Source organism: Mesocricetus auratus, unplaced genomic scaffold, assembly GCF_017639785.1.
Source record: "Mesocricetus auratus isolate SY011 unplaced genomic scaffold, BCM_Maur_2.0 Super-Scaffold_100011, whole genome shotgun sequence".
NCBI lineage: Eukaryota > Metazoa > Chordata > Mammalia > Rodentia > Cricetidae > Mesocricetus > Mesocricetus auratus.
In genome coordinates, this window is record NW_024429195.1 from 28,868,823 (window position 1) to 28,886,798 (window position 17,976).

The following is a 17,976-nucleotide window of genomic DNA, read 5'->3' on the forward strand; positions in this document are numbered from 1 at the left end:
AGGAGCTGATGCAGAGGCCATGGGGGATGCTGCTTACTGGCTTGCTTCTTGGGTCTTGCTCAACCTGCTTTCTTATAGCACCTAGAGCCATCTGCTCAGAGGTGTCCCCACCACAATGGCCTAGAAACTTCCACATCAATCACTAATTATGAAATCTTATGGTGGCATTTTCTTAACTGAGAGTCCCTGTTCCCAAACGACTCTAGCTTGTGTCAAATTGACATAAACTAGCAGACAATTAGTATCTTGTAGGTCTAGAGTTTTCATATTAAAGATAATGTCTGATTTTAGTCTTAAATTTTTGCTCAGTGTTTTTAAAACAAAGGATAGCAACTCAAATTGTAACAGAATGTATCTATGTGTATGTGTGTTTGTTTCTGTCTCTACCTGGGAATATTGGCCCAGTGGGTTTGTGACACTGACTAATGAAATTTTTGTCTAGTCTTGATTGCTCAGCATGATCTATTACCAAGTTGAAAATAATCTTGTCTATAACCATCCATTCTAATGCATCTGGTCTTCTATGATCTCAGAAACCAACGAGGGTCAGGTCCATCTTAGATGGTATTCTGCCTGGGAGTATCAGGTGCTGTAGGCTTAAAAACATCTTGCAAAAATAGTAATGAGTTCCATAGCAATCCCCCTTTTTAAAAAAATCAGTATATGTGCATGAGTTTATTATTGCTGGCATTATTTCATCCTATTTCCTAGATGTAGAGGTGAGCTTCATTTCAGAAATAGAGTCCAAATGAACAAACTACAAACTGCTGTGTTCTTCCAGGAATCAATCGTATGACTAAAATATTTATACAGTGATGTTATACATCCATAGTCTTCCCCAGTGACAAAGTTATGATTTTCTAACCGTGCAAATGCCATTTGCACCTTCTTTTTCACTTTAATGTACTTATTGTTATGTGAGAAGGGCTGGAATTAACCAGACCAAATTATACGTATCTGTATTCTCTCAATTTATGTGGATTTGGGAGTGTCTTTATCCTGACAATTTTTCTGATAAATCAACTAGGAAATTCCCCAAAGGCTTGATTTCAGCCATTGTTATGGAAACTTCTTGTCAAACCCTGCAATTCTGGCCTCTGACTAGTGACATGTGGGCTATTGAGAGCAGATGCATTTCCTTGAGACTATTTCTGTCACCTTTCCCTGTGCTGTGAGATGCCTCATGGTTTCCAAGAGGGAATGTGCTTGAGTGTGTGTGTGTGTGTGTGTGTGTGTGTGTGTGTGTGTGTGTGTGCACATATGCTCATGTGTGTGTGCGTGCCAGCTATATGTATACTTTGCCCTTGGAAGCCAGAGAAAGGTGTTGGATCATCTGGAAGTTACAGGCAGTTGTACACCATCTGATGCGTATACTGGGAACTAAGCTCAGATAGATACTCTACAAGAATAGCAAACACTCTTTATTGTTTGTTTTGAGACAGGGTCTCACTATTTAGCTCTGGCTGTACTGGAATCTACTCTGTAGACCAGGCTAGCCTCAATCTCACAGAGATCCTCCTGCCTCTGCTTTCTAAGTGCTGGGATCAAAGGTGTGAGTCACCTTGCCTTGCTAATAGCAAGCACTCTTAACTACTATCTCTCCAGCCCACAATGTTTCTTTTGTGTCAAACAGTGATGGCAGTGCAAGGTTCAGGAGATCACAGACGTCAGAGAGATGACAGAGGGCTTGGCCATCAAGCAAAGACGGCAGAGAGATGACAGAGGGCATGGCCATCAAGCAAAGAGCTCAAGTTGGCTGATTTCTGGTTCCAAGTCAGTCATCTCTACTCACTCTGCTCTGGTTAGCAGAGGCCTCCAGCAAAGTATCCGAATAACCCAGGAAGTTAGGTTGTTTGTTCACTAGGAGCTTTACCCAGTAGAAGCAGACATGTGATAAAGGGCTCTAAGCCAGACCATCAGCCTGCTGCCATGTTGTTAGTCAAACACAGGAGGAACCCAATACTTATTCCTAATTCTTAGCTGGCAGTTATTACATAGTCATCTACCTACAATGACAAAAAAAAAAATACGTGCCCTTACATGCACATGTGAAGAATCTGTGATGGAAAGGATCTCAAAGAACACCAAGACCGGTTTCTCATGGCTATGGTTTTAGAAGGCTCCAGGCTTCTCTCCAGGAGCAATTTACTTGATGCTAAGCAGTTGTTTCAGGTGTTTGACATTTAAAAAGGTAGAGTACTTGAAACTTTACAGGGAGGAAATGGACTTGCCAAGTCTGCAAATTGCTTAGTGGACATTACTCTCCTTGCTATTTGTAGCTACTCATGTCAAGTGATGTGGGCATGCTGAATAAAACTGTAGTGTCAATGTGAATTGAACTAGTCACCTTTGGCTCAGTTGCTATCTAAAATTCTGCAACAGACATGAAAGATAATACATAATATTGACAGTTTCAATAAAAAGAAGTTTGGAAGGCCTGAGGGATGGTTTACTGATGAAGACCACTGGCTGCTCTTTCAGAGGACCGGGGCTCAATTTCTAGCACCTACACTGTGGCTCACAGGCTTCTGAAACTCCAGTTCCGGGGAATCTAATGCTTCGTCAGGCATCGCATGCACATGGTACACATACATACATGCAGGCAAAATACTCATACACATACACAGTGAATAAAAAATAATGTTTGATATTACAAACTTACACTAAAATAACATGTATTTTTACTTCCCTCTCCAATTCTTGTCTGAGACAGTGTCTCATGTAGACCAGGCTGGCCAGAAATTCAATATGTCGCAAAGACTGACCTTGAAAAATGATTTTTCCGCCTCTGCTTCCCAACTGCTGGGATGACTTTGCCACTGGGCCTAGTTTATGTGGTGTTGGGGATGAAACCCAGGCTTCACAAATTATAAAAGCATGCTACCTCCTGGGCTGTACCTACAGCCCTGAAATTGCCCATTTTAAACTGTATTTACATAGGAGAATTAACAAATGTCGTGTGGTGGAAATTGCTTAGCAATTTCTTACTCTTCCAAAAATATTCAGACAGTATAACATTTCTACAGGACAAAGCCCATGGCCAATGTTCTTTCTGGCAAATACCTGAGCTCTCTTCTCTGCCGGAGATGTTAGGAAAAGCCCACTTAAGTGAAGGTGAAGTTGAGTATTATCAGAAACAATTACAAGAAAGAAAGAAATAGTGGTATTCCATGTCAACTAACTTTATTTCCAAAACTCACAGCCATGAAGACCTTTACACAAGCAACTCAGGGACGTGAAAGAGACCACCTAATTCATTTAATGCATCAAGTCAGAGAAACTTTCTACGGCTTAAAATTTCCTTTCTTATCCTGCCATGCCCTATCTTCAGCAGCTTGAATCACCCTCTTTCCCTCAGACTGGTAAGGCAGTGAAAAGATGTTTGTTCTGCTAATTAACTTTATTACCCTGATAACTCCCTGCAGCCTTTGAGGAAAACAATTACCGGTACCCCCCCTCCTATTTTTTGCCAGTAGGGGTAGGAAAAAAAAAAGGGAAAAAAAAGGACAAAAAACACTATTAATTAGAATGGAGGCCCAGGTCCCTGCCACGTTCCCAGGCCCTCGAGCAGGATAGCATTACATTGTCAGTAGTAATTTAGCTCTCATCTGTCTGCGCTAATTATTGTCACATTCATCAAATTCATCAACAAAAGTGCTCTCAGAAGGATTGCATATTTGCTGTTAATACAGCATAAACTGGTGTTACCCATCACCACATTTGTGATTGTGAGAGGGACACAACTTATTCATCCCTAATTAGAGCAAGCTGGGTAATTAATTATGCATTCCGCCTTATTACTTCTGAGTTCCCAGATATTGTTTGTCTAAAAAGGGGGAGAAAGCAGGAGAGAGAAGCCTGAAAAAATGCAAAAAAAAAAAAAAAAAAGAAAAAAGGGGGAAAAAAGGGTGATGTGTTTTGTCACATGTGGTATGCCATAATTCCCACCTGACAAAATAGCTGAATCAGTGGAAAATTGCGAGTTGTCAGCAGCAGAATAAACTGCTGCAATAGCTGATTAGCGATCAGCACCTGTGACAGGTGCTGTACGGGACTGTAAACTTGGTTTGATTAACAGTCACTGGACGAATAAATATTAGTGACAGTCACCGGAGAGCAAGTTTGCTTGTTTGCTTCCTGTTAACACATCACATGCGTTAAAGTTATTGATATTTCTGTCTGAGACACAGTAGTTTTTTTTTTTAATCTGCCAACACTGGCAGGGAGTTCTAATGGATTGTGTTTATTTCTGTTCTGTTCTTTTATTTCAAAGCTAAAATTGTATTTTGACAGGATGACCTATAGGGGTTTAAATCTACCAGGTGTGGGAGAAAAAAACAAAAAAACAAAATAACCAACAACAAAAACAACCCAGAGTCACACTTTGCTCACCTGCTAGCCATCCGTGTGTGTGTGTGTGTGTGTGTGAGTGCATATATGTGCCTACATTCATTACACTCCTTCACACATATGTATAGTAATTAGTAAAGAAGTTTCAGCCAAAAAAAAAAAGCTACAGGCACTAATTTAGAAGCTGTGATAGCCACCTAGTTTTGAAATGTTTAAGTTTATTCTGAAAATATCCGTAGCGAGAGTGCAGGGTTGAAAGGACCCCTCTCATTAGATAGGTACACCAGACCTTTGCCAGTATGAGTGCGTTGGGGAATTGGGCAGTATGGGCAGTGACTATTGCCCAAGAGTCGAGCTGTACAAGTTGACAAGCAAAAGGTGGGTGATGGAAGGAACATGTTTTATAGTAAAATCTTGTTTGTGTGTGTGTGTTTGTGTGTGTGTGAGAGAGAGAGAGAGAGAGAGGGAGAGAGAGAGAGAGAGAGAGAGAGAGAGAGAGAGAGAGAGAGAGAGAGAGAGAGAGAGAGAGAGAGAGAGAGAGAGATCCGGCCCTCAGGTAGCCCACGTTGGCCTCACACTCCTTGTATAGCCAGGGATGACCTAGCCCTCCTGTTCCTCTGTCCTTCCGGGTGCTGGGATCAGATGCATGTGCCATTTTGCCCAGTTTATGTGGTGTTTAGGATGGAACATAGATTTCTGTGTGTGGTTATTTACTGAGCTAAGTCCCTGACTAAACCTTTTTGTTTAGATTATAGTAATAATAGAAGACACTACCTTCACTGTGGTAGCTCTGCATGTTTGTAATATGTCTAGAGAGGTTAAGCTAGGGACCCTGAAGACCTGATTTCAAACCTCAGTGTGAGCCTGGCTACGGTGTTAATCTGCCAGAGCGTTTGCTTTCTTGTGAGTGAGTGGGAACATTGTCAACATACACCATATGGAAATGAAACAGTGGGTATCCAGCGCCTTCATGGTTCCTGACAAGGCAGTGCCAAGTTACAACTTAGCCGTGTGCACACAGCATCTAGGTTGCCCCCGGTTTCCGTTTCACACTGGGAGTTACTGTAACACCAACCAGTTGCCCCCTTTTCCTCCTCAGTGTGTAATCAGTGACCAAAATTAAAACATTATGTCCACTTATCCCTGAGTGAGAGACTTGCCAGGAGTGACACTGCAAGCCACTGGGAGTCACTCAGGGGCTTCTGTGGGTACAAAGCTGAACTGTGGAGCAGAAGTTAGAGAGAACCCCCCCCCGTCCTTCCACCGTTCTCGTTCTCCTGAAGAAAAGTTCTGGGTGATGGTAGATGTTCCCTGAGAGAAGTGTTCAGTGCTCTCGCGTTTTTGGTGGAATTGAGATAATTACCAAGTGTCAACAATAAAACATGGCAGTATCAAGGCTAGCTATCAATTTAGCATGTACATACATGTTAACACCTAAGGGGCTAAAGTGTCGGGCATGCTAAGAGCCCAGTGTTACAAAATTTTCACACCAATGTTAAGAAAACTGCCAAGCTTGATGTCCAGACTGGGTCCTATCAACCCAGTGAGGTTGAGGCAGGAGGATTGCAAGAAGACCAGCCTGAGCAACATAGTGAGAACTTGTCTCAAAATAAGAAGAAAAACGAAATCAAACAAAATGAAATGAAAGTTGGGGACTACCACTTCAATCTCCAGCAGCACATATATATACCAAGTAGTAAAGATGACTCTCTCTGGAATATTAGGGGATGTGTGTGTGCTAGCTAGTCTTATGCCAACTTGACACACAAACTGCACTTATCTGAAAGGAAGTTTGATTAAGAGAAATGCCTCCGTAAGGTTGTAGGGCATTTTCTTAACTAATTATTGATAGGGAGGGCCAAGCCCATTGCAGGTGGTGCCACCCCTGGTCTGGTGCTGGGTTCTATAAGAAAGCAGGCTGAGCAAGTCATGGGAAGCAAGCCAGCAAGCAGCATCCCTCCATGATCTCTGTATCAGTGCCTGCTTCCAGGTTCCTGCCCTGCTTGAGTTCCTGTCCTGACTTCCTTCAATGATGAACAGTGCTGTGGAAGTGTAAGCCAAATAAATTCTTTTCCTCCAACTCACTTTTTGGTCATGGTGTTTCTTCGTGGCACCAACAGAAGCTCTAATTCAGACAATGTGTCTGCTGAATCATATTCCATCCATAATATGTAACATATAGGCATATACAGCATGTAAACAATTCCTAGCTGATGGGCATCTGGTTTATTTCTGCATTGCCTGTGACTGCTGAGTTGTTATATCAAAAATAGTACGTCCAATAGAACCAAAAATATTTACTATTTTGTTCTTTTCAGAAGATGTTCATCTCTACTGAGGAGTAGTGTTGTTCAAAGTTTGGGACCACCTGGGGCAGGCAGACAAATCCTATTGGGTCTTCTTGACCCACTGTAGACTCAGTATGTTCTGTATTCCCTACAGACTGCCGGAGGACCACCATGAAGGATCAGAGCCTTGGACAGGATTCTCACCATCGGGGGCTTGGATCTGCCTAGTCAAGGCAGGTCTTTCAGGAATAGATGCACTTCAACTAAGCACACAAGACCAAATAGGAGCCTAGAGTCCAGAGTGTGTGATTCCTGTCCTCATGGCACTGGGATGCTGCAGTTTATTTCTAATAATGGGAAGGAGATGAGATCATCGGATAGTTAGACTGTCAAAGACCTCAAGTTGATACCCATGTATTAACTTGCCCCAGGAGCATTCAATTTCGATATTAAAAAAAGATCATCATTTATAGTGGTGTGTGTGAGCACATGTGCATGTGTGTGTTGTACCTGACCAAACAGGCATGTGTGTAGGCTAGAGGCTGACACTAGGATGTCTTTACCAATCATTCTCCTTGTTTCCTTCTCTCTCTCTCTCTCTCTCTCTCTCTCTCTCTCTCTCTCTCTCTCTCTCTCTCTCTCTCAAGACAGGGTCTCTTTCTGTCATTGATCTATACCATTTTAGCTAGGCTGAGTGATGCTCCTCACTGCAGGACCTGACTTTTTCCACCCTCTGCCCCTCCCCCCTGCCACCATGCTAAATGCCTGGCTTTGTTGTTGGTGGGGGAATCCAGATCTCAAGTTCTCCTGCTTGTACAGGCAGAGCTTTTCCGACTCCCAACCCATATTGTATGCTTTATAAATTACTAGAGAGGAATTGGAAGCCTCTGGAAAGAGAAAGAGATGAATGTTTAAAGAAAAAATGCTAATTACATAGGTTCATCATTATGAATTACAGTATATACTGGCTTATCGCATTGTGCCCCAGAGACATGTACAGTTACAATGTGTCAGTTAAGGCAAATAACAAAATAAATGCAAACAAGTGTGAGATCAAATGACTCAATGAAAGCTCCATCAAGGTTTGTTCTTATCACTTTTGTACGGTGCAAACAGAAATGGCCGGCATGAAAAGGGGGGTGTTACAATATGGATCCCTGGAAACAGTCATGGGGAGACTTGGGCTGGTCAGGAGAGGGCATGGTGAGAACACCAGCCAGTCTTCTCGGTGATTGTCACTGGAAGGCCTGGGAAGCGCAGGTGAGCTGGCCTGGTGTCAGCTAGTGGAGTAGGCTCAGTGAGCTCCAGGGCTCAGGAGCTGTTTGTAGCTATATGAAGAAGAGCCTGGGCCCTGGGGCATGCCTGGGATGTAAAACCTGGGTAAGGGGGCATTTGGGATTATGATCTTGGACTGTTTGGCTTGTACGTGAGAGATATTCTCCTGGGGGAGCTGTTTGTTGTCCCCAGGAGTCAGCATTGGGAGCCAAAGTCCCTGCAGTGCCAGCAGGACCCTGGTTGTCAAAGCATGAGATCAGAAGTACATCACACCCACAGGTAAACACTGAGCTGAACTGGAGTCCAGTCACAGAGAGGGAGAACTGATGAGCAAAGGAGTTAAGACTGGGCTGGTTTAACCCACAGAAACAGCTGACCTGAACAAGGGGAGCTCTTGGACCCCAGATTGATGACTGTGTGGAAAGCATAGGTAGTACTCATCCCTGGCATACAAATAGACTTTGAGTGCCCATCCCACAATGAGGGATGCTCTCTCAGCCTGGACTCTTGAAGGAGGGCCTAAACCCTACCCTGGATGAAATGACAGACTCTGGAGAGCCACCATGGAGGGCCTCACTCTTCCTGGGGATTGGAGTAGAGATTGGGTAGGGGGCTGGTGGGGAGGGCAGGAAAGGAGGGTAGGTAGAGGGAGCTGGGATTCACATGTGAAACAATCTTGTTTCTAACTAAAATGTAAAAAAAGGAAGAAAAAAAACAAAAAAAGAAAGTGTATCGCTCTACTTCCTAGGTAGTTCTCGAACGGCACTGCCCAGGCACACTTTCATTTCCTGTGCTCTGTGTTGCTGTACTTGACTGGCCTCCCTTCAGATTCACATCCTTCCTCACATCTGCTCATTCTTATAGTTATCATGTTTTCACCTGTTGAGACCGAGCTTGCTGTACTGTTCAGGCTGGAACCATGTGATCGGCCTGCTCCAGTCTTCTGAGCATCTGGGGCCTACAAAAAGCCTGTTGCTCCATTTCATTCCTCATCTCGTAGTGAACTTGGCCTTGGGACAACACCTGTTACCATGATGTGATACCATGCGGTAGCTAAAACGCCTTGCCTGCATTCCAACTTGATAACTCTACAGCCACGAGAAGCAGGTACTGAGAGAGGAGAGGGCTAGCTTAGTGACATAATAGTGTTTCTGTGTCACTTTTTCAGGGAATAGAAAGGGTTTAACATCTTCTTGGTGTTCTTGATGCTTGTTTGTAACTCTCTTATTAATTTATTAATAAAACCAGAGGCCTGGGAAGATGGCTCAGTTTGTAAAGCGGACCTGAGTTTGGATCCCCAGCATTTACATGAAAAGCCTGGGCATGGAGAAGAGCAGGAAAGAGGCCCACCTGCACTCTAAACTGCCACCCTCTGTTCCATTCCCAAAGACTCAACCCACTGCCACAGCTTAAAGCTGGGCTTCAACAACGTCATGATCAGTAGGAAGCCTAAAAACTCATGGAAACTTAACAACTCTCTACTGAATGATGCTGGGTCAAGGCAGAAATAAAGAAATTAAAGACTTCCTAGAATTCAATTAAAATGAATGCACAATATACCTGAATTTATGGAACACAATGAAAGACATCCTAAGAGGAAAGCTCATAGCTCTAAGGGTCTAAAGAAATTAGAGGGATCTCATACTAGCAATTGAACAACACACCTGAGAGCTCTGGAAACACACCCAAGAGAAGTAGAGGGCAGGAAATAATCAAACTGAGTCTTGGAATCAATGAAATAGAAACAAAGAGAACAATACAAAGAATCAGTGAAAGACTTGGCTCTTTGGGAAAATCAACAAGATAGACAAATCCTTATCTAAACTAACTAAAAGACAGAAAGAGAATATCTAAATTAATAAAATCAGAAACAAAATGGGGGACATAACAACAGACACCAAGGAAATTCAAAGAAACATTTGTCATATTTTAAAAACCTTTACTCCACAAATGTGTAAAATCTAAAAGAAATGGACAACTTTCTTGATAGATATCACTTACCAAAGTTAAATCAAGGTCAAATAAATGATATAAACAGCCTATAACCCCTAAGGAAATAGAAGCAGTTATTAAAAGTCTTCCAACCAAAAAAGAAAGAAAGAAAGAAAGAAAGAAAGAAAGAAAGAAAGAAAAGAACAAAAGCCCAGGACCAGGTGGTTTGAGTGCAGAATTCTACTAGACTTTCAAAGAAGAGCTAATGTCAATACTCCTCAAATTTTATTCTATAAGAAACAGGAAGAACATTGTCAAATTCATTTTATGAGCTCACAGTCATCCTGATATCCAAACCATGCAAATATTCAACAAAGAAACAAAACCTCAGACTCATTTCCCTCATGAACCCTGATGCAAAAATGCCCAAAAAACTAAATCTAAGAACATATAAAAAAATCACTCACCATGATCAAGTAGGTTTCATCCCTGAGTTGCATGGATGATTCAACTTATGAAAGTCTGTCAATGCAATCCACCATAACATTGCTGTGTTTGTGGTGTCTCTTCACAGCAATAAAAGCCCTAACTAAGACAGGAGCCATTCTTTCTTGTTTTAAAATGACTTACTTTATGTGCATTTGTGTTTTGCCTGCAAGTATGTCTGTGTGAGGTTACTTGGAGCTGGAATACAGACAGTTGTGAAGTGCCATGTGAGTTGTGAAGTGGGGTGAGCCCACAATACTGTCCATGCCCAAAAGGGCAGGAACAGGGGGATGGGCACAGGTGAGATATTTAAAGAAAGGAAAAGGAAAACCTCGCTTTCTTGCTTGGAAGCCTGCCATGCTTCTGCTCATGTGTAAGTTCTTTCTCTGGTAAATAAATATACTAATTTACATATTACATTGACCTCCCTCATCACCATGTGGGTGCTGGGAATTGAACCCTGGTCCTCTAGAAGAGCAATCAGTGCTCTTCACCACTGAACTATCTCTCCAGCCCCCATGGGGGCATTCTCATTCAAATCACCACACTCAAAAGAGAACTTATGTAGTTTGATTCCTAATCTATATGTTATACACATGATCATTTCTTTAGATGCCGAAAAAACCTTTGATAAAATCCAACACCCCTTCATGATAAAAGTCTTGGAGAGATCAGGGATACAAGGGACATATTTAAACATTAGAAAGACAATTTACACCAAGCCTATAGCCAACATCAAATTAATTCCAACTCAAAGCAATTCCACTAAAATAAGGAACAGGGCAAGGTTGTCCACTCTCTCCATATCTATTCAATATAGTACTTGAAGTTCTTGTTAGAGCAATAACACAACTGAAAAAGATCAAGGAGATACAATTAGAAAAGAAGAAGTCTAATTTTCACTATTTGCTGATGATACGATATAAGTGATCCCTCCAATTCCACCAGGGAACCCCCCATCCATCAAAGTGTCTGGATACAAGATTGACAAAAAAAAAGAACAAAACAAAACAAAAAACAAAACCCTAAAAAAATCCAGTAGCCTTTCTAAATATAAACAATAAATTGGAATAATAAAAGGGAAACAATATCCTTTACAATAGCCATAAATAATAGAAAATATCTTGAGGTAACTGTAGTCAAGAAAGTGAAAGATTTGTGTGACAACAGGTAATTATCAACAGAAGAATCTCAAATGGCTAAGAAAACTAAAAGAAATGTTCAACATCTCAACATCCTTATCAATCACAAAAATGCAAATCAAAATGACTTTGAGATTTCATCTTACACCTGTCAGGATGTCTAAGATCAAAAACACTAATGACAATTCATTCTGGTGAGTATGTGGAATACGGGGAACACTCCTTCATTGATTGTGGGAGTGCAAACTTGTATGGTCACTTTGGAAATCAATATGGCAGTTTCTCAGAAAACTGGAAATTACTCCACCTCAAGACCCAGCTATACCACTCCTGGGTATATACCCAAAGGATGCTCCATTCTTCCACAGGGATACCTGCTCAGCTATGTTCATAGCAACTTTGTACATAATAGCCCAGAAACTGGAAGCAACCTAAATGCTCCTCAACTGAAAAGTGGATAAAGAAAATGTGATGTATTTATACAATGGACGGTTATACAGCTGTTTAAAAAATTGACAGCATGAAATTTGCAGCCAAAAGGATGGAACTAGAAAAAAAAATCATCTTGAGTGAGGTAACCCAGACTCATAAAGACAAACATGGTATGTACACATGGTATGTACTCATTTATAAGTGGATATTAGGTGTAAAGTAAAGGATAGTCATGTTACAACCTGCAGACCCAGAGAGGTTAAATAACAAGGAGGGCTCGAGCAGGGTGGGGGGGGGGGGAGGGATATGCATGGATCTCTCTGGGGGAGGAGAGACAGAGTAGATTTTAAGGGTAGACTGGGGATGGGAACAGAGAGATCTCCTGAGGAGTGGAATGGAGGGAGAGTACTGGGAAAGATAACTGGAACTGGGGGACATTTGGGGACAAGGTAGAAACCTAGAGCAATGGAAACTCCCTGGAATCTACAAGGTGACCCTAGTGAAGATTGGAGTCTAGCATAATTGTCATCAGAGAGGCTTCGTCCAGCAACTAATAGGAGCAGAGGCAAAGACCCACAACCCAACACTAGGCGGAGCTTGGCGAATCCCATGGAAGAGAGGGAGGAAGGATTGATTGCAGAAAGTGGGGAGGTCAAGCCTACCAGGAGCGAAGGGCCCTCAGAAGTAATTAAGCAGGGCTCACTGGGGCTCACAGAGACAGAACTGACACTAGGGGAGCCTGTATAGGTTTGACCTAGGTCCTCTGCATATATGTTATGGTTGTATAGCTTGGTGTTTCTGTGGGACTCTTAACAGTAGGAGTGAGGGTTGTCTCTGACTCGTTTGCCTGCCTTTGGGATACTTTTCCTCCTTGATGTGAGATATGTACCTAGTCGTATTGTAACTTCTTACGCCATATTTGCTTGATATCCTTGGAAGGCCTACTCTTTTCAGAGAAATGGAGGAGAGTGAATCTGTGGGGCAGGGAGGTGGGTGGGTGCTGGGAAGAGAGGAGGGAGGGTTAACTGCAGTCAGGATATATTATATAAGAGAAGAAAAAAGTAAATAAATAAAAAAAATAATGAAAAAGGAAGGACTGAGGAAAGAAAGGAAGAAAGAGAGAGATGGGCATGGTGATACATCCATCGTACCTGGGGACAGTGCTGGGAGTAAAGGAGGCAGGAGGACCCCTGGGACTCATGGATCAGCATGTCTAGTTGAATTGGTGAGCTGCAGGTCAGTGAAAGACCCGTTTTCAAAAACAAAACACAACACAGAGCAATAATACAGATGGCAGCCGAGAAAACAGTCAAGACTCTCTTCTGGTATTCCCAGACATGTGCACCACACAGACATTCCAGCACATGTGTGTGTGTATGCACACACACATCTTAAATACTCTGAGCCAGATCTTGTGAATCATTCGGTCTTATGCTCCTAAGCGTGTCATGTTAAAGGAAACATAAAACACAGGTGAAGCTGAATGAGAGGGTGAGCTCCCACAGTCAATGGTTTCAGAAAGTGGAACCCTGGCAGGTCATGAGGGTGAGCCTTGCACAGTAGTGAGGACTCTGACAGGGCAGTTGATTGGCACGTGGCGGACTGACAAGGAGGATAAGATTCTGTAAATCTCTGAAAAGAGAGAGACTCTGAAACATTGAAAGACTCCCTGGTCTTTAAATTACTTAATATTTCATCATATTTCGGGTGATTAAAGTCATACCTGATTACAAATAGGTGTGAATTAACTCACTAAGAACAACTGAGCATTGAGATCGGAATTTTTTTGAACCAGACATGGCCATGCACTATCATTGCTGGGGTCACGAACTGAAGGCTAGCCAAGGCCAGCCTGGGCTACATAGTAAAACCCTGTCTCAAAAAAAAACCCAACAGTTAAACATACAAAAAGATTGGGATTCCACATTACCAGTTTGTCTGAAAGAAGCCGATCTGTCTAGAACACTGTCAGCGCTAAGCCTGCCTGAGTTTTTTTGGCGTTAAGATCTTATTTTTTTCCTTTAATACATTTCTGCTTCTAGATGGTGTTTTTGAGCAGAAAACTAAAACGTTGCAGTGGGTGGGAATGTGGGGTGGGCAAGCACAGAACTAATGCCAAAAGATGCAAAAATGCCATGAAAATGCTTGGCCCAGAAATAATAGCTTACCAAAATACACACACAGTTGTTGGACTCCTGAGCAGATACATAGCTGCCTGTATAGGCAACAGTGTTGCGGGCCAACAAGCCCGGAGGCAGGCCAGCCCCATGCAGATGCCACTGCCAATGATGAGCCATTTGGCATCTTGTCCCCTGGCTGTCAACCTCCTCTCATTCTCTCTGGCAGGAATTTCTACAGGGGCTGCACAAATAAATTAAGACTCCGAAGAGTTCTGGATGAACATGGCGTTAACATTGCAGAGTCCTGCGACACTGGAGCCTTTCCTGCTTGATGAACATATTTCTCCTTTAGTCTCTAAGTTTCACAGAACTCTCATGCCTGTGCTATCCCCACAGATAAATACAATCACTTAGGAAATCAAGAGTGCTGGAGTTCGATTTCTGCAAGAAGCCAGCTCTCTTCAAGTCAGATGTGCCTGGGGTGTTTTGTTGCTGTGTGTGTGCATGTGCCCAGTTGCTCATGTATGCACAGTTGTGTATGCACACATGTGCAGGTATGTGTAGAGACAAGAGGACAACTTTGGGTGTCATTCCTCAGGCACCATTCACCTTGTCTTATAAATTAAGGTCTTCCACTAAAGCGGGGTGGCTCACAGGTTAAGCTAGAGTGGTTGGCCAGCAAGTCTCAGTGATCCCCGTCTCCACTTCTCCAGTGCTGGGATTTGCAAGTGCTGTACCCCACCTCCAATATTTTTATGTGAGTTCCAGCCTACTTCAGAGTCCACTGCACATGTGAAGCTCTTAGCAAGAGCACAATTTTGTGATTCATCCGGCAATGGTACATCTGAGGGCAGTGCAGGGAGACGCTGTGGTGAAAATCTCATACTTTATTTTGCACAACATATGGTATTTAAAAGCCCAAATCAATGTCACAGCAAAACATGAAAGTGCTATGGCATAGAAAAGTAGCAGAAGGGGGCCAGGCTCTCCTTGTTCTTCTTGACTCAGAGCTACTTATTCTGAATGACTGTAGTTTTGGAACTGGAGAGACACTGGTGGGATATTCCATAAGGTTTCTCCAACTTGCCCACAGGACAAAGTCAGACGGTCACCTTGTCAGACCCACTCACAAAGCAAGCGATCCCAAACACACCAAGCTAACTTTGCCCTGGGTGTCCTCACAGAGGCCTCAGCGTGTTCTGGGAGTTCCCACAGAAGGCCCCAGGTCACAGATTGTGTAACAAGGCAACAATTGCTCTTAGGTATCTAAGCATCATTGATTTGGACAAATCATCCCCAGGTAAAAAGATCTGCTTGGTTGTGGGAGCCATTTAACTGTTCTTGTAAGTATCACCACCGATTACACTGACGTGCTGTCTCCACAGTCTGAGCTCTTCCTGGCACATGACACAATAAGAAGTAAAGCCACAGAACCCCTCAGATGATGTGGCATTGGCATCTATCATCTCCTTGGTAGTTTCCTAACTCACCAGTCTAAATGAAGCCTCTTTGTATGTTTTTCTGGGTTCTATCTAGCCCCTCATCATGAAATAGCAATTCAGTGTCCCCTATATAATTCTCTATGTTCTCTTTTTCAAGAATGAGACTATGAGACACAGTGCCTTCTTTCGGTCTGAACTAAGGAGCTAAGTTAATGTGTTTCCTTTCGACTGACTACAGTAAGAGAAGCGACTTCATGGACCTGCAGGATGGTTTAGTGGGTAAACCTTCCTTCCACTCCCTGAGCCCTCACAGAGCAAGGAGAAAAGCAACTCCCTCCAGGGTTGCTCCCTGGTCTCCGTATGTATGCCATGGCATGCACACCCTCGTAAGTAAACAGACATAAAAATTTAGAACAGAAGGATGACTTCAATCTGAGTTTGAGTTTCTGTTACTTTGCCCTTTGTGTCTGTCTTTGAACACCAGCTTTCCCCTTACCTTTCTGTGGCCTGTTGTCAGGCCTCAAGCACATAGAAACACTAGCAGATCCCAGCAGCAGCTACAGGGATGCCTGGTCCTGCCTTACCAAAAGGTAAAATGCTAAGACTGAATGCTTGTCACAGACATGAGACTTTATGGTAAGTGTCACATCACAGATTGTCCAGCAGAATTTGTTCATGCCTTTTATTCTTTTGTGGGATGATTACACTAGCATGTCTGAGCCGACTCTTTAACCACCAACTCTGACCAATGTTAACAGCTTTCCCTAAACTTCCTGGGCACTCAGCAGGTGTTCTACAGGCATTTTTCTTTTGACATGATCTGCTCACAGTGTTGTTTAAGTTTGAGCTGTACAACTACCACTTTATAGATAAAGGAAATAAGAACCTATGCAGTGAGGCCCATGGCTAAGTCAAGGTGGGCAGAATCTGAACCTGGATTTGGAATCCAGAACCTATTCTCTCTCTCTCTCTCTCTCTCTCTCTCTCTCTCTCTCTCTCTCTCTCTCTCTCCCCCTCTCTCTGTCTCTGTCTCTCTGTCTCTGTCTCTCTCTCTCTGTGTCTCTCTCTCTCTGTGTTGTAGTATGTATGTGCAGTGTAGTTGTGTGTGTGGTGTAGTATGTCTGTGCATGCATGTGTGTATGTGTGGTGTAACATGTGTGTGTGTGGTATAGTATGTGTGTGCAGTTGCATACACAGGTCCAAGGCTGACTTGGGGTGTCTTCCTCTATCATTCACCATCTTATTTTTTAATTAATGACATTTCCTTATTTGGTATGTGTATGTGCCATGGCACACATGTAGAGATGAGAAGACCCCTTTCTTCTCCTAGTGTGTGTGCCCTCAGGATTGAACTTGGCAGCAAAAACTGCTTCCACCAGGCAATCTTGTTTGCCCTCCACCTTATTTTCTGCGACAGAGTATCTCATATATCTGGAGTTCACCGTTCTGATTAGATTGACTTGTCCATAGACTTTCCGGATTCTCCTGTCTCTGTGCCCCTCTGCCCAGTACCGCCCTGTAACATCCAGCGTTTCCATGAGTGCTGGGGATTGAGCTCAATTTCTCACGACTGCACAGTGAGCTCTTTATCATACTCTCACCCCCCCCCCAAACCCACAGCCTTCAGCAACACCCTGTGAGGTAAAAGGGATTTGAGAGCCACTGATTCTGGGAATTTGGCGCTACACTAATGTAACTCCAATGTGTGCCTCCATATCCAGGTGGAAACCAACTTTTTGTGTTGGAATAAGATGGATATTGTTTCCAAGAGTGCATGGTGTCTCCTTGATCCCCTGTGTAACTGTTCCCTGTAGGGCACTCTAGGCACTGCTGCTTCTGTGTGCAACCTCAGAAAAAGTATTGCTGAGTCAACTCAATTATAGTGTCTACTGACTGCTTTTAAAATTCTGTTTAAATTTAGATTAGAAACAAGGATGCTTCACAAGTCAGTTCCAGGTCCCTCTCCCTTTCCCTCCCCTCCTCCCGTGTCCTCCCCCCAACCCCCCATTATCCCCTCATTTCCCCAGGGAGGGTGAGGCCCTCCATGGGGGTGTCCATAGTCTGTCTTTCATCCAGGGCAGGGCCTAGACCGTCCCCCAAGAGTTCAGGGTGAGAGTGCACCTCACATTGTTGGATGGGAGTCCAAAGTCCGTGTGTATACTCGGGATGGGTACTGATCTGCTGCCCAAGGCTCAATAGATTACCTAGGCCTCCTCACTGACACCCACATTCAGGGGGGGTCTTGATCAGTCTATTCTTTAGCAAATAAGAACCTTGCAAATTAAGAATGACTTCTAGGGGTGAGGGACCATGACCGAGAAACAGAAAGTACAGCACGTGAACTCTGTACGTATGAATGATGCAACAGAAAGGAGAAGTCTGAATGGCTGAATGGTCTGAGTCAGGTTGCTGTAAGTTCCCCATCTGTTATACATTGGAGAAAGCAGTGAATGATGAGTGAATGAAGATGCCAACATGTCAGAGTATCCGAGTGAAGACTCCTCAACAT

General features: G+C 43.2%; 1 long non-coding RNA gene across 1 annotated transcript in view; it reads right to left on the bottom strand.

Annotated features, from left to right (window-relative positions):
- LOC121143211 overlaps positions 1-17,976 on the bottom strand; it is a 585,525-nt gene that overhangs the window by 161,977 nt on the left and 405,572 nt on the right. The gene's annotated exons all lie outside the window — the stretch shown is intronic.